The sequence below is a fragment of the Syngnathus scovelli genome, unplaced genomic scaffold, assembly GCF_024217435.2.
Source record: "Syngnathus scovelli strain Florida unplaced genomic scaffold, RoL_Ssco_1.2 HiC_scaffold_24, whole genome shotgun sequence".
In the NCBI taxonomy this organism is placed as follows: domain Eukaryota; kingdom Metazoa; phylum Chordata; class Actinopteri; order Syngnathiformes; family Syngnathidae; genus Syngnathus; species Syngnathus scovelli.
In genome coordinates this window covers 2,344,152-2,367,837 of record NW_026061333.1, presented here as the reverse complement: position 1 = coordinate 2,367,837, position 23,686 = coordinate 2,344,152, and the positions used below count along the sequence as shown (strand labels likewise).

Here is a 23,686-nt window from a genome sequence, read left to right as displayed (position 1 = left end):
CCTCCCATCTATCCGAGACTTGTACCTGTCCAGGACCAGGAAACGTGCAAGTAACATCTCAACAGACCCTTCGCACCCAGGTTGCAGCCTGTTTGAACTACTCCCCTCCGGATGCCGTTATAGAGCTCTGTACACTAAATCCAGCAGACACAGAGACAGCTTCTTCCCCCAGGCTGTCGCTCTGATGAACTCACACCACTCTTAGAGTCTCAGAGTCATTACTGTGCAATAACATCCCGCTTTCCACACCTTTTTGTCTACACTGTTTGTACTATGTGTCCTCTCTGCATCCATTGCAGCCTGGTCATCCTAGAAGAGGGACCCTCCCATCTGTGGTCTCTTCTCAAGGTTTCTCATTTCCCCTAGCTGGAGTTTTGAGTTTTTCCTTGCCCTCTTGGGAGTTTAAGATCAGTTTAGGATCAGGGGATGTTTGAGAATATCTTTCATTTTTCACATGTCCTGAGTGTTGTTGTTAGTCACCTAAATGTTGAACAGAGGCTGTGATTTACCGAAGTCAAATTCCTTGTTTGGCACGCTCAAACATGGCGAATAAAAAACTCTTGAATCTTGAATCTTGAAGAAGAAATTGATACCACTAAAAGGCCAAACACGGGGGGAGCACATCTGCGAGGCTGTGCTGCAGTGTTTAAATGACAGCGATACACACTGGCCATCTGATTTCAGACCCTGCAGACGGCACACCAAGTTTGAGAGGGTCGCAAAAGTTTGTGACCTTACGACAGAAAGCATTGGATCGAAATTTGTTTGCATTCCATTGCATAGTGCACCAAGAGGCGCTGTGTGCGTAAACATTCCCACCAGATTGTATGGAGGTAATGAACCTTGTCATCCAAATTGTGAAGAAAACAATCGCAAAAGCATTAAACCACCACCAGTTCCGTGAATTGCTAGATGAAGTTGAGAGCGAATATGCCGATCTCCTGCTGCTCAACAAAGTCTGCTGGGTATCCAGAGGCAACGTCTTGCGTCGCTTTGTTGCTTTGTATTTGTAGCCTACTTAATTATTTTAATAGTAGGCATACAGGTCATGTATTGACAGTCTATATTGCCTTATAAAAAGTTTTTAGATTTTTGCCGCTCTAGACAGGTATGTTTTTTTTGGGGGGGGTGGGTCAACATGGCTTTTTGAACATTTTGGGTTGCCGACCACTGGCCTAACACGTGAATGATCCCCAGTTTGAGACTGGGTGGAAAAAGCTTCTTCTACTATTTCTTGTCATTGTTGGTTCCTATGCAAAGTCCATGACACATTAAAACGATTTTGCGCTGCAATTATGTTGTGGTACCTGATTTGAGACTGGGTGAAAATTGGCTTCTTTCACTAATTCAGATGGAACCATGCTGAGTCTGATACATTCCATTTGGTAGTTCTTAGCCGTGTCTAAATTCAAAGTCAAAAGTCAAAGTCTGCTTTATTGTCAATTTCTTCACATGTCAAGACACACAAAGAGATCGAAATTACGTTCCCACTATCCCACGGTGACAAGACATAGTACACAATATACATACAAGTAAACAATGAATAAATAAGAGTGATGATGTCATGCTGTCATGTGTCGTCCTGGTCACTTCCTGTTTTATTGTGTAATTTTCCTCTCGTTCCAGTCGGTGTGTCCTTCCCCTGTGCGTCCGGTCACGTGACTCCCTGATTCCAAGTGTGTGCACCTGCGCCAATGACCAACTGTCTTCACTTGTGTTCCCCTCCTGTGTCCATATAACCCGCGCCTTTCCCTGTGTCCAGTGCCAGTGCGTCTTGCCTTGCTCAGAACACTAGCGATCACGAAACCCTCGAGTTCCACGTAGAAGCCTTCTTTGAACGACTTTGATCATCTATGTTAACTTGGTTACATAGTTATCTTCGTTATAGTCTTTCCCTCGGTTCGAGGCGCTTTGATTTCCCCTTTTTCTCTCTCGGTTCGAGGCGCCTTAGTTTCCCCCTTTTTTCCCTCATATTGAGGCGCTTTTTGTTACTACTGCCATTGGAGAAAATAAACACATCTTTGGACTTTGGAAACTCTGCATTCGAGTCCTCTCCCTGCTCCGCGCCTGACAGATGAATAAATAATAAATAAGCAAATAATATAATAAATACGAGGAGCAAAATTGGAGCAAGTGTGCATACAGCAGACAGTCAGAATATAGCGCAAAAATACAGGACGCTACGCAGAAGGGGGGAGAGAGTTCAGGATCCTAACGGCCTGAAGTATGAAGCTGTTGGTGAGTCTGGTGGTGCGGGAGCGCAGGCTCCTGTACCTCTTCCCAGAGGGCAGAAGATCAAACAATGAGTGAACGGGGTGACTCACACCACTCACAATCGTGGTTGCCTTGCGGGTGAGATGGGAGGTGTAAATGTCCTTCAGGGAGGGGAATGAAGCACCATTAATCTTACCAGCCGTGTTCACTATGCGCTGCAGGGCCTTCATGTTGTATTCAGTGTAGCTACCACCCGAAACATCACGTGTCACACAAATGCAGCCTGTAAATGATGCGCATGTGACATTGGCCTGTCGAAAATGGCAGAGAACGGGAGACAGCTGTGTTTCAAAGTAGGCCTCATTCGATAGTTGAATCCGAGACCTCTCCTACCCTAAGCGAGAATCATGCCCCTCGACCAACGAGCCCTGTATCAAATTAGCTGACGCCGTTACATTCCGATTGGTAGCGAATATGACATTGACCTGAGGACTGCATTTCGGTGATTAACGAATTTTGATAAATATCATGGCGTGGGTTTTCTCCGGGCACTCCGGTTTCCTCCCACATTCCAAAAACATGCTTGGTAGGCCGATTGAAGACTCCAAATTGTCCCTAGGTGTGAGTGTGAGTGCGATTGGTTGTCTGTCTCTGTGTGCCCTGCGATTGGCTGGCAACCAGTTCAGGGTGTCCCCCGCCTACTGCCTGATGACGGCTGGGATAGGCTCCAGCACGCCCGCGACCCCCGTGGGGACTAAGCGGTTCAGAAAATGGATGGATGGATCATGGCCAGTTTGCGCGTATTCTTTCAGGGTCATAATTGTATGTCTACCGCTGCCTCGTGGCAGCCAGGCCTAAAAAAAGATGAAATAAAGTGGATATTAAAACATAGGTGGACGTAATGTCTGGAAGCTTGTGTTTAACAGAAGACTGTTTGGCAACAATGAACAATGGACAAATTCAGCAAGGTAATTTAATTAGGCCGTGACCCAGATTTGTTCCGGGGATGCTGCGGCCACAACGCTACACGATCATGCAATAGCATACAATGAGTTTAGGGTCTTTTTTTAGGATCTGCAGCCAGGACACCCAGGCATACAATGAAAGAATGTTGATGTTAAAATGTTGGTGGAACTATCAGACTTCCAAAGACTTGAGATGAGACAACATTGGAAAAACTTGACAGTGTCCTTAAGTCACTTCAATGCATAAGTTTCAAGTGCACATAGCTAATGTTGACCAAAATGTGCCATATAAGGTAGCGAGGAATTGAAACTAGAATCTTCTGTTCCGTAGTCAGATGCATTATCCATTGTGTCCATTGCCCAGGAATAGGTTGTACCTTCCAAGCTTGTGTGTAATACTTTTGCAAACATGATTCAACCGGAGTTGCTGGGGCCGCAACGCAGAGTACTTATCACTATACGATCATGGCTTATATGTGGAAGCATAAAATGAGTTCAAAACCTTTAGGATCTTCAACCAGGACACCTAGGCAGACCATGAAAGAATGTTGATGTCAAAATGTTGGTGGAATTATCCAACTGCGCAGATCCGATAATACCAAAGATTTGGGGTGAGACAACATTGAAAAAACGTTTTTCTTTGTTGACAGTGTCACTTCTTTTGTGGCTTACCTCTTCATCATTTCACATCTAAAGTATCGTATCATATTACCTTGCGGGTTATACCACACCGTACATACCATATCATGTCGCCCATACAACTCATGCATGAGATGCAGTGGCTGAGATATTCAGGCGATGTGTTGCTACCCGATTGTGGTCTCCACTCATCATTTCATATCACATCCTCGCCGGATTTTCAATATCTTCACATCGAAAGTATCTTGGCACAACGTACATAATGTGATGTGTCAACACAAATTGTCCAAGAAGAGGCGGCCGAGAGTTTAAGGTGATGGATTGATAATCCGCTGTGCTCTGCACGCATGGATTCCCATCCTCGTCGAAGGGTGGTTTTGAATCTGGAATCTGGCTTGTATTTGACTCTACATAGTAATATTTATATGCTCTTTGGCGGCTTGGTGGTACACTGGTTAGCACGTCCACTTCACAGTTAGGAAAGTGCGGGTTCGATTCCACCAACAGCTGTTGCATGTTGTTGATGATGTCTGTTGCTGGGTCAGGAAAACTAAGATGTGGAGTAACGGTTTGTTCTTTATTGGCAAGATCTTGGAATTGTTTAATGGCGGTCAATGCACACGGCACTTCAGCAGATGTAACAACATCCCCCATCTCCAGGTCAAGCTATTATACTGTCCGGAAAAGGCGGGAAAGCGTCACCTGACTATTTTGTATCTATGTTTATGAGAGTCACTGTCCTGTGTGTGTGTGTGTGTGTGTGTGTGTGTGCGCGCGTGCGTGCGTGCGTGCGTGCGCGCGCGCGTGCGTGCGCGCGTGTGTGTAAGTGTGAGTACGTGTGTGTGTGTCTATTCCATGGTGTAATGGTTAGCACTCTGGACTCTGAATCCAGTGATCCGAGTTTTAAGTTTCAGTGGTACCTCAAATAATTGGTCAAATAGTATTTGATAAAGTAATCACATGTTCTCCGAGTTACAATGTCAACTGGTGGAACTTACTTTAGATCTTGGATGGTTCGAAAGCTAATGCTCTTCTAGATTACCGTATAATGTTGGCATGGTGTGATTGTGAGCACTCTGAATCTAGCAATACAAGCTCAGGTCTTGGTGGAACTTACAATTTGTAGTCATTTGTCTGGAACAAAAATTTGGAAATTCCAATCCAGTACATTGTGTACAGCACTATGAGTGTGTAATCACTGCTTCCACTAATTTTGTCAGTTTAGTAAAATGAGCGCCTTAGAGAGTGCATTGTGCTTAGAAAAATGATGCCCCTCCTTCTGTCACTGCCAGGGTTCCATAGTGTAATGGTAAGTACTCTGGACACTGAATCCAGCATTCTGAGTTCAAGTCTTGGTGGGACCTCAAATATATTGTCATATAGCTGGGTAGAAATTGTGAAATGGTTGCTTGTGTGCTGCCCCATGAAAGCCTATGCTTCTATACACCTGAGGGTTCCTTGAACACTCAACTCTGAAACCAGTGATCCCAGCTCAAGTCTCGGTTGGACCTCAACCCTTTGGTCATACACGGTCATATGCAAAAGTTTCATTCGTATGCAAAATCAATTTCAAGATTTTCCTTTATAAATCATTGGCTGTTCAGATCAGCAATATCAGTTAAATATATCATATAACAGACAGAGACAAAGATATTTGAAAAGTGAAATGAAGTTCATGGGAGTTACAGATTTGTCAAGAAGAATGGTCCAATATACCTTCAACCAGAATCCACACTCACATTAGAAGCAGCTATAGAAGCTTTAGGAAGTATCTAGAGCAGTGTTTCTTAACCTTGTTGGCGGTACCAAACCCCAGCAGTTTCATATGCGCATTCACCAAACCCCTCTTTAGTGATTTTTTTTTTTTTTTCAAGACAGAGATGTTTTTACTGGTGCACAAAATGAGCCGTGCATAAACATCACCTTGTTCAAAGAATAAAACAAACACAATGCATGAATTCACAACAAATGACATACCAGCAAATCAGTGTGACTTCTGCTTTTGCCTTTGCGAGACCAGTTCAGATATGTGGATATATAAATCAAGTGTGTTCGGACCTCTGCAGTGGAGGCTCTGTCGAACCCCTGAAAACCACTCACCGAACCCCCAGGGTTTGACCGAACCCAGGTTAAGAACCACTGGTCTAGAGGCTGTTATTTCTGCAAAAGGAGGATCTACTAAATTTATGTACCTGCCTACCTTTGTTGAAATAATGATTGCACACTGTCTGCAAATCCAATAAACTTCTTTTCACTTCTCAAATATCACTGTCGCCATCCACCGTGTATGGATTCGGGCTAGCCCCCAAGATTAAATTGGGCTAGTTGATCAACAGCAATGTTTTAAAGAAGGGTTCGTCTGGGAGTTGAACCCAGGACCTCCCACACCCAAAGCGAGAATCATACCCTTAGACCAACGAACAAGAATGAGGGCTTGCGGACCATGTTACATTCCGTGTAACGTTGGCCTGTCAAACGCTCCACATAATGATAGACAACAGTGTTTGCAAGAGGAGCTTGTCCGGGAGCTAAACCCAGGCAATCATGCACCCAAAGCAAGAATCATGCAAGAATCATTCCCCTGTACCAATGAGCCCCATAGTCGACCAGCTGACCCCGTTACATTCCGATTGGTAGCCCATGTGACATGGACCTGAAGACTGAATGTCAGTGATTAATGGAATAAATGGAATCTGGTTGGCCTAATGCTCCTAATTCCCTAACTTCAAGCCCTAACGCTAACTCTAAAACCCTAATAATAACCAAACCCTAATAATTAACCCCTAACCTGCTAACTCGCTAACGGTAACCCCCTCACATTTAACCCTAACCTTCAATGCTCCCCCTAAAGGTAGTGCCCTCTAAACTTGAAGGCAGGCATATATGAACCAGACCAGCAGATTGTCCCATTTCAGTACTGTTTTAGAAACCTTTACAGATGGTTAAAATCCACATAATAGGTATATGCGCATGTGTTCCGTGAGCGTTCTCCTTTCTGTCCCCTCCCTTTCCTTTCTTCCGCCAAGCAGTGCATCTTGCCCCAACACAGGGCATGTTCCTCGTTAGTATCGTGAATAGTATCTCTGCTTGTTGCGTGAAAGACCGGGGTTCGCTTTTCAACCCAAGTGCGTTAACCTATGTTTGCAGCAGAGTTATTATATAGCTGCATTGGTTGTGCGTGCGTCTGAACTTGAGTGACCTGTAAGTTTTTCAAATTGAACTGAAACTTTCATCTGTAGCCACCTTCTACTAAATCAGTGGTCCCCAACCTCTTTTGTGCCACGGACCGGTTACGTGTCAGAAATATTTTCGTGGACCGGCCTTTATATAAATAAATAACACATTTATACACCGTATGTTTCGGACTAGGCGGCTCGGTGGAGCACTGGGTAGCACGTCCGCCTCACAGTTAGGAGGGTGCGGGTTCGATTCCACCTCCGGCCCTCCCTGTGTGGAGTTTGCATGTTCTCCCCGGGCCCGCGTGGGTTTTCTCCGGGCACTCCGGTTTCCTCCCACATTCCAAAAACATGCTTGGTAGGCCGATTGAAGACTCCAAATTGTCCCTAGGTGTGAGTGTGAGTGCGATTGGTTGTCTGTCTCTGTGTGCCCTGCGATTGGCTGGCAACCAGTTCAGGGTGTCCCCCGCCTACTGCCCGATGACGGCTGGGATAGGCTCCAGCATGCCCGCGACCCCCGTGGGGACTAAGCGGTTCAGAAAATGGATGGATGGATGGATGTTTCGGACTATAAGTCGAGGTTTTTTTTCATACTTTGGGTGGGAGGGCGACTTTTACTCAGGAGCGACTTATATGTGAATTTTTTCACAAATTTTTACTTTATCATTAACACTTTACTTATTTACTAGTATAGTTGATCACTTCACATGTTATTTTCACTTTTTAACCGCATGAGGGGGCACTATGGCTGTGGAATAATTGGAGCCTCACTGACAATGAGTTCCATTTACTGACTTCCGAAGTCGGGAGATTTAGTGATTTGGAGTTATACAGATTATTCGATAAACTTGTTATTTATTTTATAGTTATTTGATATGTAGTTTATTTAGAGTAGCAACGTGTATGTTGTTAGACTTCAGTAGTTTCCGATTTTTTAGGGAGGCCGTGAAGGCAGCAGGGCGTGGGGGGGGCGGAAAGAGCGATCCTGGGCGCTTGCGTGTGTTGGCTCACATGTTGAGCTCTTGATTTGTGAAATAAAGAGCCGGCCTGTTACCAAACCCACGTCTTGCCTGGTACTTCTGTAACGCTACGATATAGTTATATATGTAGATCTGTGGAATAATTGGAGCCGCCAACTGAAAATGAGGCTGACATCAGCGCCGCACGTAGGTCCGGAATCGACAGCTGTTTATTTTGGGGTTTTTTTTACACATAGGATGAATATTCCGGTGGATTTAATGATTTGGAGTGACACGGATGGTTTGTTAAAATTGATGTTTATATTACATTTATTTGATATATCTAGTCTGACGTCCGTGGCACACGTATTCTTTCCGGCGTCAATTTTTTTTTCTTTTTTTTTTTTCTCAAGTGACACAGAAGACGAAGATTCTGATGGATTTATTGATTTGGAGTGACATGCATGGTTCGATAAAATAGTTGTTTATATTTTTGTTATTTCATACATAGTTTATGTTAGAGATTTGCTCACTCCAACTTATTTTGCAAGAACGAAACAGAAGACAAGCAAGTTCTTTTAGACACCTGCAGGTGGAGAGTCCATTCGTCGCTGTCTGAACAGCGATTATCGAATGAAGTCTAAAGGTCTCCTCCCTGCAAGGGCATATTTATTAGGAGGAACAGAGTGGGGGTGAGTGGACAGGTTTGGTGAACCCCCGGCCTCTGATAAGATCAGAGCAGGGGGTGTTTTACACTATTGTGGGAAACAGACTCTGCATTGTGAGGGCCAGACGTGATTGATTTAATTATTACATTGTGAGGGCCAGACGTGATTGATTTAATCATTACATTGTGAGGGCAAGACAGGATTGATTTAATCATTACATTGTGAGGGCAAGACAGGATTGATTTAATCATTACAGTCTACATTCCAACATAATCATAGGATCAAACTAACCTGAAAACCCTAACATCTCCCTCCTGATTTATCATATGATTATGTCACCCCAAACAACAAAGACAAGCAAGGAGGAAAAAAAAAACACATATATATATATATATACGTATAATGAAGAAAGTAGAATGGTAAAAATAAAAACAACAAACAATGATAGCAACACTTTCCAGTGAAGATGAGGCATTACCTCAATACCCCAGATCAAACTTATTGTGTAAGCGAAAAACCTGCTGGCCAGATGTCATTAGCAGGAAAATTCTTACACGGCCCCGTTGCCACAGGCGACCAGAATGCTATCAATAAAAAAGAAAAAGAAAAACACAGAAACAGTACATCTGAGGGAAGAGCGCAAGGACAACTTTGTCTCCGACGGACCATACTTTATGGTCATCTGGAACGTTCGCACCCCAGACAGGGTCATGAGGGTCAAAGGTTGCAACTGCTCTGCGTCGAGTCCAGAAGAGTTGTGTGCTCCTGTCAGCTGATGATGTCATATCCTGTAGGTGTGGTCTGTCACCCACACTGGTGCACACACTCCTGTCCAGTTGGCGGGCAGCATCGGATAAACCACCTTGGATGTAACATGTGTAATTCACTCCAGCTGGTCTCTCTGTGTAGGCCACTTGTGGTATTGTTCGTCCTTTAACAGTCACATTGAGATTTGCCCAGAAGTGTTCATCATAGGCACCGTCTGCAAGTCCAGAGTGGGATGGGTCGGCATCACTGATTGTGACTGCTCGGCGTTGATATCCAACTCCTCCCATGGATGCCATACGTTTCGCTTCAGTGACATTCATTGCTCTGGCCTCCAAGCGAACTTGCGTGGAGGAAGGGGGGAGTTTCGAACACACATAGCACGCCTCCTGTGTGTGAGCTCTCACAGTGAACCTGAGGGTTGTCCACCTGTGAGGGGGAGAGATCAGGCGGCAGTAAATTTGCATTGGACACATCTTTCAGTTTGAGCGTCCTGATTAGATAATCTGCCCAGGACTGCTCTTCATCTGTTGCTTGCAACTCTCGTAGTCAATTGTAGTGCCCATTTAACTGGCAAATAGGAGTTTTTTTTTTTTTAAACAAGCTCTACAAAAAAAAAATGTTTGTTTTGTTTTGAAAATATTTTGAATATGAATCAAATCCATATGTTGTATAAAGCTGACTGACCTGCCCCACTATCCCTCCTCTTGAGCCATGTGACGCGCACCATGGCTCAATATTGCAGCCCATTTGCATAGGTTCTTTGGTAGGGTAGGTCATTTATAGATGCCCTTCTCTAATCTTGCCCCTGTTTTGACAACTAGCTTAGCAAGTAAATGGATGGCCTCCCCGAATGGGGAGCGACTCAGCTAGCAAATGATTAGACATTTTCACTTTGTTGTAGTTTCTTTAGTTACTTTTCAATCGTTTTCTCATTGTTTATCACAAGAATCTTAGAAATTTGAATACAAATCAAAACGTATGTTTTATTTTACTCAATTGTATGATTTAGAGAATCCATATGTAGTAAAGTTTTGTAGTACTACATATGATTTCATCATCATTTAGTTTGACTTTCTTTCCAAAACGCTTCTTAATTTCTCAGTTCACACATCTTCTACATGTGTTACTGGTTCTCCATTTTTTTTCTAGTTAATTATCAATCCAAAAGTTACGTGTTTCTTTCTAACATTCAACCTGCTCAAAATCATTCTTTCATCAAAGTCGCTCTACTAATTTTCCATAGTAGTCGCCAACGACTTCAACCATTCAACCTTTCATTCAGGCAATCATTCATCAATGCTCATCATATGTATCTCACACAGTCTCCAAAAAGGAGTCTTCCTATCACATCGGTCCCAATTCATCCAAGCTCACCACACAACATTCATATATCATTTTCAACTCAGGTTTCCTGGTAGAACAATCCACCAATTCAAAAAAAAACTCAACTAAAACAAACAATTGGCAAATTAATCTGAATTTTTCTTTGTTTTTAAATTTGAAGAACTCAATCGCTCAGATTTAGCTTGCAATTAGAATTTTGCATAATCTTATAACACAACCAATCAATTATTCCTATTAAATGTAGCATTGCAAAATCTTAAATTCACAATTTAGCTTCTTCCAATTCCTGAAAGCATGTTCTGTCATTTTTTTTTCTTCGAATTTCTCATGTGGGCTCGACACTTTACATGCACTAGTGTGGATTAGTTTCTGCTTGCAAACAGATTTCTCTCTTTTTCCTCTCATTTTTATCTTTCAAAATCATTTCTGTTCTGCTGTGCAAATTGGATAGACCACAGTCTAGCAAAATTTTTTTTATACTAAAACTTTAGCCAATGTTCATCATTTTAACATACGCACACACATGCACAGCTCTCGCACGCAAAAGGTAGTTCCCAGCACCAATGATTCGTCACAGGCTGGCCATTTCCTGTGGTCGATCATGAGCTGGTCCCTCCCATGCACACGAGGACAGCACATTCTAATTTTATTTATTTATCTTCTAGAAGCAAGTTGCATTTCTTTACCACTTGAACTCTCAACTTCCTTTCTACTCCATACTTTCTCTTCCACTTCGGCATATATTGCATACAATTAAGAAATCTACTTGCCATGAACTTCTCGTTTTAAAGAAGAGCAGAGCAAGAGATTTACCGTTTTTATTTCCCATATTAATTCTAGTAGTTTTAGGTTATACAATCTCTTTGTCTCAAAAATATTATTATTATTATTATTACTATTATTACTTATTTATTTATTTAACTATTGCTTTGAGGATCCTCAATGCAGGTTTAAATTGACCTTTCAACAAATTACTAGCCTGTTTTATTGCCATGGATCAACGCTAGAACTGCTTTTTAGTCAATTTATCCTACCAGTCACACACTCAATCACACAAACTCCAGCGCTTTTTTAGGCCTCATGGCTCGGACAAACCAAAGCCGTATCTCATAGCTCGGATAAACCAAAGCCGAATCTCATAGCTCGGACAAACCAAAGCCGAATCTCATAGCTCGGACAAACCAAAGCCGAATCTCATAGCTCGGACAAACCAAAGCCGTATCTCATAGCTCGGACAAACCAAAGCCGTATCTCATAGCTCGGACAAACCAAAGCCGAATCTCATAGCTCGGACAAACCAAAGCCGTATCTTTAGCGCTTTAACTTACTTGTCCCCTGGTTCGTTGCACCGCCGGATCCCGTCAATCCACCTCTGTCAGACGAAGGCAGACCTAAGATGCTGGCCCAGCGAAGAATTCTCTTCCCAGGACTTTCTTTTCCAGGTCCTCCTAATGGACGCTGGCTTGTCGACAATGCAGCACGTCCTCCTTCGCCGGTCAGATGGTGGGTATGAGGATCCCGGGTTTCGGCACCAAAATGTTAGAGATTTGCTCACTCCAACTTATTTTGCAAGAACGAAACAGAAGACAAGCAAGTTCTTTTAGACACCTGCAGGTGGAGAGTCCATTCGTCGCTGTCTGAACAGCGATTATCGAATGAAGTCTAAAGGTCTCCTCCCTGCAAGGGCATATTTATTAGGAGGAACAGAGTGGGGGTGAGTGGACAGGTTTGGTGAACCCCCGGCCTCTGATAAGATCAGAGCAGGGGGTGTTTTACACTATTGTGGGAAACAGACTCTGCATTGTGAGGGCCAGACGTGATTGATTTAATTATTACATTGTGAGGGCCAGACGTGATTGATTTAATCATTACATTGTGAGGGCAAGACAGGATTGATTTAATCATTACATTGTGAGGGCAAGACAGGATTGATTTAATCATTACAGTCTACATTCCAACATAATCATAGGATCAAACTAACCTGAAAACCCTAACAGTTTATATATTGTTATATGGGCCTGTAGCAAAATTTGAACTGCAACGCGCCGCTGACATCGGACTTGTTGACTTGACTTAAATCACTGACATTCAGTCTTCAGGTCCATGTCACATGGGCTACCAATCGGAATATAATGGGGTCAGCTGGTCTAGTATGGGGCTCATTGGTGCAGGGGAATGATTCTTGCCTAGGGTTCTTTGATTACCCGGGTAAAACTCCCGGACGGGCTCTTCTTTGAAACACTGTTGTCTATCGTTGTGTGGAGTGTTTGACAGGCCAATGTTACACAGAATGTAACATAGTCTGCAAGCTTTCTTTGAGGCTCGTTGGTCTAGGGCATGGGTGTCAAACTCATTTTTGTCGCGGGCCACATTGTAGTCAAAGTTTCCCTCGACGGGCCATTATGACTGTCAACCCAAATAAATAAACGCCTCATATTATATACAGTATAAGCTACAAAACAAACTGACAAATAATTGCTTTTTCAAATCAGACTCGTGGAAACTTTTCACATATTTCAAAAATAATTTTAAGAAGATTCTTAAAAGTTCCGACAATTTGCAATGTTAGTATGACATAGATTTAATGCACAATTTGTCGTTGCGGGCCACAGAAAATGATACGGTGGGCCATAACTGGCCCCCGGGCCTCGAGTTTGACACCAGTGGTCTAGGGGTATGAATCTTGCTTTGGGTGTGAGAGGTCTGGGGTTTAACTCCCAGATGATCCCTTCGTTAAAACATTGCTGTTGATCAACTAGCCCCATTTCATCTGAGGTGCATGTCACATGGGCTGTCAATTGAAACGAAACGGGTTGTGTTCATTTACCTTGGGTCTCTTGAATCTGTTGTTTCGATTCTCATCACTTGAATCTGCCGTCATGTGTCATCCATTGCGCCACTCACCCTACAAGACTGTATCGACTGTAAACTTGTGTGGAAAACTGTCATTGTCCAAAGGAAGGCTGTTTAGCAACAGTGACCAGCAGACAAATTCAACAAGGTCATTTGATTATACCATAACCCGGATTCGAATCGAACATTAACCACTACACGATCATGGCCTGTATGCAGTAGCGTTAATAAGATGCACATGTTGGCCATGATCGTATAGTGGTTAGTACTCTGCGTTGTGGCCGCAGCAACCCCGGTTCGAATCCGGGTCATGGCACACTCCAATTACTGTGTGGAATTTGTCCCTTTCTTAATATTGCTAAACAGCCATCTTTTGGACAATGACGATTTTCCACACGTTTGCGGTCGATAGCCTTAACTTGTAGGGCGAGTGGCGCAATGGATAAAGCATCATGGCGTATTCAAATAATGTCACCCATTTTTTATTTTATTTTTTCATTTTTGCAAAAGCTTACAAGCCACATATTCCCGTGGGGCTCGTGGAGCAATGGATAACGAACGCATCTGTCTACAGATCAGAAGATTCCAGGACTCCTGGCCAGCTCACATGCCATTTTGTGGTCAACATTAGCTATGTGTAATTTCTGTGAACTATTGGGTTGAAGTAACTCACAGACACTGTCAACCAATAGTCTTTCCAATTTTGTCTCATCTCGAGACTTAGGGATCATCGGATCTGCGTAGTTATTGGATAGTTCCACCAACATTTTAACATCAACAATCTTTCATGGTCTGCTTGAGTGTCGTGGCTGAAGATCCTAGAGAAAAGACCCTAAACATGCAACTGCATGTTGGCCATAATATAGCATTGAGGCGGCTGCAACCCCAGTTTGAATCTGGTTAATAGCCGAATGAACTTGTTGCAGTTATTTTTTATTCACCCTCAACAGTCTTACGTTGGACCATGACAAATTTACATACACGCAAGCTTACAGAAAATGACAACTTCCCGTGGGGCTAGTGGCTCGTTCCTTGCTCTGAACGGACAGCCAAAACGATTCCTAACACTTACTAATCAAGTCCTAACCAATTCCTGTGTGTGTATGGGGGAGGGGGGGGGGGGGGGGGCAAAGGAACCAATCAGATGGCCCGAATCCATGCATGGCCGATGACGGCAGTGATCAACACAGTGATATTTGAGAATTGAAATGAAGTTTATAGGATTTGCAGACAGTGTACAATCATTATTTAAACAAAAGTAGGCAGGCGCATACATTTGGAAACCCCAACAGAAAAATGACATCAATATTTAGTAGTTCCTCCTTTTGCAGAAATAACAGCCTCTGAACCAGTGGTTCTTAACCTGGATTCGGTCAAACTCTAGGGGTTCGGTGAGTCGGTCTCAGGGGTTTAGCAGAGCCTCCCTCCACTGCGGAGGTCCGAACACACCTGATTTATAAATTCGTGATAACGCATATCTGAACTGGTCTCGCAAAGGCAACAGCAGAAGTACTACTGATTTGCTGGTATATCATTTGTCGTGAATTCATGCATTGTGTTGGTTTTATTCTTTCAACAAGGTGGTGTCCATGCACTTCTGCATAAGTTCCGCTCTAGTCTTCTGGCCCAACTCTTTCGTACATATGATGACCATGGAAAGTTCTTTGCGAATGATCAATCTTTGCCTTTCATGTTCATCGGGACTACCCTTTTAATAGGTACCTACACTGTGTATTTGGATAGAGACTGCTGAAAGGGGACACATATATGCGTCGTGAACTACATGCATTACTGCGGGTGAAGAAGAGTGAACAAATAAGTCAGCAGACAAGCTTGCCGATTTATTAGTGCCCAGAAGAGCAGCACTCTGTTCCGTACTGTAACCTGCTAGGTTTGTTCCCGGTTCTTTATCTTTAATGCTCGATATGCTAACAGCAATTACCAAGAGGCAGCCTTCACAGTTTAACTCTTTAATGTATGCCAGAATGATCGATGCACAGCTGTGGAGCCCTTTCTGCCAGATGCGAAAGAAGGTCCCTCTCTCAGCGCCAAGGTTCCTGCTCTTATACTACTCTGGGCCGCCTTCCTGCAAGGAGGCGACTCTGCCTAATCTGTATGATAACGTGTGACCTTGTCGTCTTAACTGAGAGCGAATTCTACATATGTGCAAAGGGTGTCATAGAGAAGAGAAAGCTAATAAAGCAAGAGAAGGGTTGCAGCGATATAACGGCATAGCTCAAGCTACCCAGCTAAACACATGTGCCAAAGAGGCCTATTCTAACAAACCGTTGGTGAGAATGGCTAGAGATAGACTCTTATTGTTCCTCCCCACGGAAATCTTTAGTAAAAGGCGAACGATTTATTCGATCTGAAGAGAAAAAAGAATGAGCTGATAATCTGGGTGAAAACGGGCCACCCCACTGCTGGTCTCACCAAATTCACAGGGGGTCTCACACTCAAATTGCAGCAACCATTCCTTCTAATACAAACAATAGACGTTCATAGATTTACTATACTTAGAAGGCCTCAACCTAAATAGAAGGTTTAAACGAACGAGTATTTTGTGTTCATTAATGTCTTTTTTACTTAAAACATTGTTGGCGCACAGGATTGTAGGTACCTGATCGAACACATTCTTTCAAACAGCGATTGGGCGTCTATTTTGAGTATTGAAGGTAAAAACAGTTGTATGTCTTGGTACGTGTACTTTTGATATCAGAGAATGGGAAATGATCCCATCTCTGTGTTTTATTTGAAAACATGTGATTTCATAACGACACAAATCGGGAAAGAAAATACGATCGTAATTTCTCAAATGATTTTGATGATGAACGAATTCTGATTAATATCATAGCCGGTTTGGGCGTGCCCTTTCAGGGTCATATTTTGTTTCTACCGCTGCCTCGTGGCAGCCAGGCCTAAAAAAAGATGGGAACACCTGAGGGAGGGAGTTTCACCAAGATGAATTTGGAAGAACTTTATGAAATAAAGTTGATGTTAAAACATAGGTGGACGTAATGTCTGGAAGCCTGCGTTCAACAGAAGGCTGTTTGGCAACAGTGAACAACGGACAAATTCAGCAAGGTAATTTACTGACGCCATGACCCAGATTCGTTCCGGTGATGCTACGGCCACAACACTATACGATCATGACCAATATGCAATCGCATACAATAAGTTTAGGGTCTTTTCTTTAGGATCTTCAGCCAAGACACCCATGAAAGAATGTTGATGTTAAAATGTCGGTGGAACTATCCAACTGTGCAGATCCGATGATCCCAAAGATTTGGGGTGAGACAACATTGAAAAAACGTTTTGCTTTGTTTACAGTGTCACTTATTTTGTGGCTTACCTTTTCTTCGTTACACATCTAAAGTATCGTATCATTTTACCTTGCGGCTTATACTACACCGTACATACCATATCACGTCGCCTATTCAACTCATGCATGAGATGCGATGGCTGAAATATTTAGGCGATGGGTTGCTACTCCATTGTGCTCTCCACTCATCATTTCATATCACATCCTCGTCGGTTTCACATTCACATCCAAAGTATCTTGGCACAACATACGTAACATGACTTATCAACACAAGACGAGGTGGCCGAGAGGTTAAGGCGATGGATTGCTAATCCGTTGTTCTCTGCACGCATGGGTTCAAATCCCATCCTCGTCGAAGGTTTGCTTTGAGAGAATATTTGCCACAAACTAAACAGGAAAGAGGGTTCTTACCTGTGTATGTGTTTTGAACTGTCGCTTCTCTGAGAATCTTTGACCACAAACTGAGCAGGCAAAAGGTTTTTCTCACCAGTGTGGGTTCTTGTGTGTCTTTTGAAGTTCCCCATCTCTGAGAATCTTTGGCCACAAACTGAGTAAGAAAAAGGCTTTTCACCTGTGTGTGTTCTTGCATGTGTTTCTAAATTTACCTTCTGAGAGAATCTTTGGCCACAAACTGAGCAGGAAAAAGGGTTCTTACCAGTGTGGGTTGTTGTGTGTCTTTTCAAGCTTCCTTTCTCTGAGAATCTTTGGCCACAAGCTGAGCAGGAAACATTTTTTTCACCTGTGTGTGTTCTTCCATGTGTTTTTAAGTTTACCTTCTGGGAGAATCTTTGAAATTCTGCTGGAATGTAATGGGGTCAGCTGGTCTACTATGGGGCTCATTGGTGCAGGGGAATGATTCTCGCCTAGGGTTCTTTGATTGCCCGGGTTAAACTCCCGGACGAGCTCTTCTTTGAAACACTGTTGTCTATCGTTGTGTGGAGTCAAAGTCAAAGTCAAAGTCAGCTTTATTGTCAATTTCTCCACATGCCAAAGACACACAAAGAAACCGAAATTTCGTTCCCCCCTATCCCACGGTGACAAGACATGGCTCACAACAGACAAACAAGTAAACAAGTATAACAAAAGCGTGCTGAATAAATAATGAATAAATAACACAACAATAAATAAATAAATAAATAAATAAATAAATAAATAAATAAATAAATAAATAAGAGGAGCAGAAAAAAAAGGAGCAAGTGCGCGTACAGCAGACATTCCCGAAAATAGCGCAACAGTGCCGCACGCTACGCAGAAGGGGGTCGCGAGTTCAGGGCCCTAACAGCCTGGAGAAAGAAGCTGTTGGCGAGTCTGGTGGTGCGGGAGCGCAGGCTCCTGTACCTCTTCCCAGAGGGCAGAAGGTCAAACAAAGAGTGAGCCGGGTGACTCACATCTCTGGCAATCGAGGTTGCCTTGCGGGCGAGATGGGAGGTGTAAATGTCCTTCAGGGAGGGGAGCGAAGCACCAATAGTCTTACCAGCCGTATTCACTATGCGCTGCAGGGCCTTCAAGTTCTGTTCATTGCAGTTACCACCCCAGACAGCGATGCAACTGGTGAGGACGCTCTCAATGGTGCCATGGTAGAATGTAGACAGGACTGCCTGAGGAGCACATGCACGCCTGAGCTTCCGCAGGAAGTACAGGCGGCGCTGAGCTTTCTTTGCCAGTGACGAGGTGTTTGCGGACCAGGAGAGGTCCTCACTGATGTGCACCCCCAGGAACTTGGTGCAGCTCACCCTCTCCACCACAGCACCGTCGATGATCAGCGGCAGGTGTGTTGTGTGACCCTTCCGGAAGTCAACAATGATTTCCTTGGTCTTATTGACGTTCAGCAGGAGGTTGTTGTCCCTGCACCACGTGGTCAGAAGGTCAACTTCCGACCTGTACCGAGTCTCGTCGCCTTTCGTGATGAGACCCACCAGAGTCGTGTCGTCAGCAAACTTCACTATGTGGTTGTCGCTGTAGGTCGCAGTGCAGTCATGCGTCAGCAGGGTGAAGAGCAATGGACTGAGCACGCAGCCCTGGGGGGCCCCCGTGCTCAGCGTGATGCTGGCGGAGATTTTGTCGCCAACACGCACCACCTGAGGCCTCTGACAGAGGAAGTCCAGTATCCAGTTGCAGAGGGAGGTACTGAGGCCCAGCTCATCGAGTTTGCAGATGAGTCGCTGCGGCACAATGGTGTTGAAGGCAGAGCTGAAGTCCACAAACAGCAACCTCACATATGAGTCCTTTCTCATATGACAGGCCAATGTTACACAGAATGTACCATGGTCTGCAAGCTTTCTTTGAGGCTCGTTGGTCTAGGGCAGGGGTGTCAAACTCATTTTTGTCGCGGGCCACATTGTAGTCAAAGTTTCCCTCGATGCGCCATTATGACTGTCAACCCAAATAAATAAACGCCTCATATTATATACAGTATAAGCTACAAAACAAACTGACAAATAATTGCTTTTTCAAATCAGACTCGTGGAAACTTTTCACATATTTCAAAAATAATTTTAAGAAGATTCTTAAAAGTTCCGACAATTTGCAATGTTAGTATGACATAGATTTAATGCACAATTTGTCGTTGCGGGCCACAGAAAATGATACGGTGAGCCATAACTGGCCCCCGGGCCTCGAGTTTGACACCAGTGGTCTAGGGGTATGAATCTTGCTTTGGGTGTGAGAGGTCTGGGGTTTAACTCCCAGATGATCCCTTCATTAAAACATTGCTGTTGATCAACTAGCCCCATTTCATCTGAGGTGCATGTCACATGGGCTGTCAATTGAAACGAAACGGGTTGTGTTCATTTACCTTGGGTCTCTTGAATCTGTTGTTTCGATTCTCATCACTTGAATCTGCCGTCATGTGTCATCCATTGCGCCACTCACCCTACAAGACTGTATCGACTGTAAACTTGTGTGGAAAACTGTCATTGTCCAAAGGAAGGCTGCTTAGCAACAGTGACCAGCAGACAAATTCATCAAAGTAATTTGATTATACCATAACCCGGATTCGAATGGAACACAACCATTAACCACTACACGATCATGGCCTGTATGCAGTAGCGTTAAATAAGTTGCGCATATTGGCCATGATCATATAGTGGTTAGTACTCGGTGTTGTGGCTGCAGCAACCCTGGTTCGAATCAGGGTCATGGCATACTCAAATAACTATGTGGAATTTGTCCCTTGCTCACTATTGCTGAACAGCCATCTTTTGGACAATGACGATTTTCCTCACGTTTGCGGTCGATAGCCTTAACTTGTAGGGCGAATGGCGCAATGGATAAAGCATCATGGCATATTCAAATAATGTCACCCATTTTTTTTTTGTTTTTCATTTTTGCAAAAGTGTTACACACAAGTTTATAAGCCACATATTCCCGTGGGGCTCGTGGAGCAATGGATAACGCATCTGTCTACAAATCAAAAGATTCCAGGACTCCTGGCCAGCTCACATACCATTTTGTGGTCAACATTAGCTATGTGTAATTTATGTGAACTTTTGGGTTGAAGTAACTCACAGACACCATCAAAAAATAGTCTTTCCAATTTTGTCTGATCTCAAGTCTTAGGAATCATCGGATCTGCGTAGTTATTGGATAGTTCAACCAACATTTTAACATCGACATTCTTTCATGGTCTGCCTGGGTGTCGTGGCTGAAGTTCCTAGAGAAAAGACCCTAAACATGCAACTGCATATTGGCCATAATATAGCAATGAGGCGGCTGCAACCCCAGTTTGAATCTGGTTAATAGCAGAATAAACTTGTTGCAGTTATTTTTTATTCACCCTAAACAGTCTTACGTTGGACCATGACAAATTTACATACACACAAGCTTACAGAAAATGACAACTTCCCGTGGGGCTAGTGGCTTGTTTCTTGCTCTGAACAGACAGGCAAAACGATTCCTAGCATTTACTAATCAAGTCCTAACCAATTCCTGTGTGTATGGGGGGGGGGCAAAGGAACCAATCAGATGGCCCGAATCCATGCATGGCGGATGATGGCAGTGATTAACACAGATATTTGAGAAGTGAAATGAAGTTTATAGGATTTGCAGACAGGGTGCAATCATTATTTAAACAAAAGTAGGCAGGTGCATACATTTGGAAACTCCAACAGAAAAATGACAGCAATATTTAGTAGATCCTCCTTTTGCAGAAATAACTGCCTCTAAACCAGTGGTTCTTAACCTGGATTTGGTCAAACTCTAGGGGTTCGGTGAGTCGGTCTCAGGGGTTCAGCAGAGCCTCCACTGCGGAGGTCCGAACACACCAGATTTATAAATTCGTGATAAAGCATATCTGAACTGGTCTCGCAAAGGCAATAGCAGAAGTCACACCGATTTGGTGGTATGTCATTTGTCGTGAATTCATGCATTGTGTTGGTTTTATTCTTTCAGCAAGGTGGTGTTCATGCACTTCTGCATGAGTTCCGCTCTATTCTGGCCCAACTCTTTCGGTGCAGCCGTTGTACATATGATGACCCTGGAAAGTTCTTGGCAAATTATCCATCTTTGCCTTTCATGTTCATCGGGTCTACCATTTTAATAGGTATCTACACTGTGTATTTGGATAGAGACTGCTGAAAGGGGAAGCATATATGCCTCGTGAACTATATTTATTACTGCGGGTGAAGAAGAGTGAACAAATAAGTCATCAGACAAGTTTGCCGATTTATTAGTGCCCAGAAGAGCAGCACTCTGTTCCGTACTGTAACCTGTTAGGTTTGATCCCAGTTCTTTATCTTTAATGCTCGATATGCTAACAGTAATTACCAAGAGGCAGCCTTCACAGTTTAACTATTTGATGTATGCCAGAATGATCGATGCACAGCTGTGGAGCCCTTTCTGCGAGATGCGAAAGAAGGTCCCTCTCCCAGCGCCAAGGTTCCTGCTCTTATACTACTCTGGGCCGCCTTTCTGCAAGGAGGCGACTCTGCCTAGCCTGTGTGATGACGTGTGACCTTGTAGTCTTAACTGAGAGCGACTTCTACATATGTGCAAAGGGTGTCATAGAGAAGAGAAAGCTAATAAAGCAAGAGAAGGGTTGCAGCGATATAACGGCATAGCTCAAGCTACCCAGCTAATCACATGTGCCAAAGAGGCCTATTCTAACAAACCGTTGCTGAGAATGGGTAGACGGGGAAGCCTGTAAGTGAGTCCGTCACTCGCATACTCCATCGCTTCTCGGCCTTTTGGCTAAAATCAAGTGTAGTCTCGGTTCTTGGGTTTGAGGGATTAAGAGAGCTGATCATAGAAGAGAGAATTTTAACCATAAAAGTGGTGCCAAAGAGGCCTATTCTAACAAACCGTTGGTGAGAATGGGTAGAGATAGACTCTTATTGTTCCTCCCCACGGAAATCTTTAGTAAAAGGCGAAAGATTTATTCCATCTGAAAAGAAAGAGAGATCTGATAATCTGGGTCAAAACGGGCCACGTCACTGCTGGTCTCACCAAATTCACAGGCGGTCTCACACTCAAATTGTAGCAACCAGTCCTTCTAATACAAACAATAGACGTTGATAGATTTACTATACTTACAAGGACTCAACCTAAATAGAAGGTTTAAACAAGTATTTTGTTTTCATTAATGTCTTTTTTACTTTAAACATCTTTGGCGCACAGGATTGTAGGTACCTGATCAAACCTTCTTTCAAACAGCGTCACCTATCGATTGGGCGTCTATTATGAGTATTGAAGGTAAAAACAGTTGTATGTCTTGGTACGTGTACTTTTGGTATGAGAGAATGGGAAATGATCCCATCTCTGTGTTTTATTTGAAAACGTGTGATTTCATAACTTTATTCAAATTGGGAAACAAAATACGATCGTAATTTCTCAAATGATTTCTCAAATTTCAGAAGTGCTCTATATCTCTCGTGTCGCAAATAATTGAGGCTTTTCTCGTTGCTGGGATGGTTTGGAGTGTAATTTACCTCCACTGTGATGGTGGCGTTCGATATTTGACATTTGAATATAAATCTGTCAATTCACTTTAGAAAGTAAATGTTGTTTTCTAGAAATCTATACTGAGATGTATGAGGAACAACAATCGGGCGTATTCTTAAAAAGACAGACCTACAGCCGACAAAAAGGTTTTGATACGTTCATATCATATGACGAGTCAGGAACGTGGTAATTCCATATTATTTTGCATTGACTAATTTGGTTAATACAGTTTAGCAAGCAAATGCACAGTTCCATAGTACAGTTAATAACATGCTCAAAAGCATTCAGTGTGTCACAGCACCGCAGACCTAAACTCCATGTACGTACGACTGCGTGTGATTTTTGTTTTAATCAGAAAGACCAGGGGAGAGCGCGAACGCAGTCCACGACTGTTGTGTTTATACGGAGTAGAGATGAACGCGAATGCAACTTCTTTATTCAGCAACTTTTTATTTTCTCCCCACTCATGTCTTACATAGCAGTACAATGCCCCTGGCGCACCACAGAGCCCCCAACTGTCAACATTATTTGAGACCTCCAATAACAAACTATATAATATTATAGTTTCAACATACGATAATACCACATCTCCCTTTTTCCAGGGATCATAGGGTAGACTGCCTTTGTCTCGTCAGACCTTAGAGCAGTGGTTCTTAACCTGGGTTCGATCGAACCCTAGGGGTTAGGTGAGTCGGCTTCAGGGGTTCGGCAGAGCTGGTATGTCATTGCCCCGCCCCCGCCCCGCGACCCCCCCCCCCCCCCCCCCGCCCACGGATGGCTGAACACACCTGAATATCGTGTAAATTCGTGATAACGCATATCTGAACTGTTCTTGCAAAGG

General features: G+C 43.5%; 4 non-coding genes across 4 annotated transcripts; 2 read left to right on the top strand and 2 right to left on the bottom strand.

The window, feature by feature from the left end:
* The first annotated feature begins 13,830 nt into the window (after window positions 1-13,830).
* Window positions 13,831-13,902, top strand: trnah-gug (transfer RNA histidin (anticodon GUG)). Its single transcript has one exon. It is a non-coding gene; the product is annotated as a tRNA-His (tRNA).
* Window positions 13,903-15,862: 1,960 nt separating this feature from the next.
* Window positions 15,863-15,974, bottom strand: LOC125992935 (U5 spliceosomal RNA). Its single transcript, XR_007489871.1, has one exon. It is a non-coding gene; the product is annotated as a U5 spliceosomal RNA (small nuclear RNA).
* A 1,207-nt stretch (window positions 15,975-17,181) lies between these two features.
* Window positions 17,182-17,263, top strand: trnas-gcu (transfer RNA serine (anticodon GCU)). Its single transcript has one exon. It is a non-coding gene; the product is annotated as a tRNA-Ser (tRNA).
* Window positions 17,264-22,196: 4,933 nt separating this feature from the next.
* Window positions 22,197-22,306, bottom strand: LOC125992930 (U5 spliceosomal RNA). Its single transcript, XR_007489866.1, has one exon. It is a non-coding gene; the product is annotated as a U5 spliceosomal RNA (small nuclear RNA).
* Between the last annotated feature and the right edge of the window lie 1,380 nt (window positions 22,307-23,686).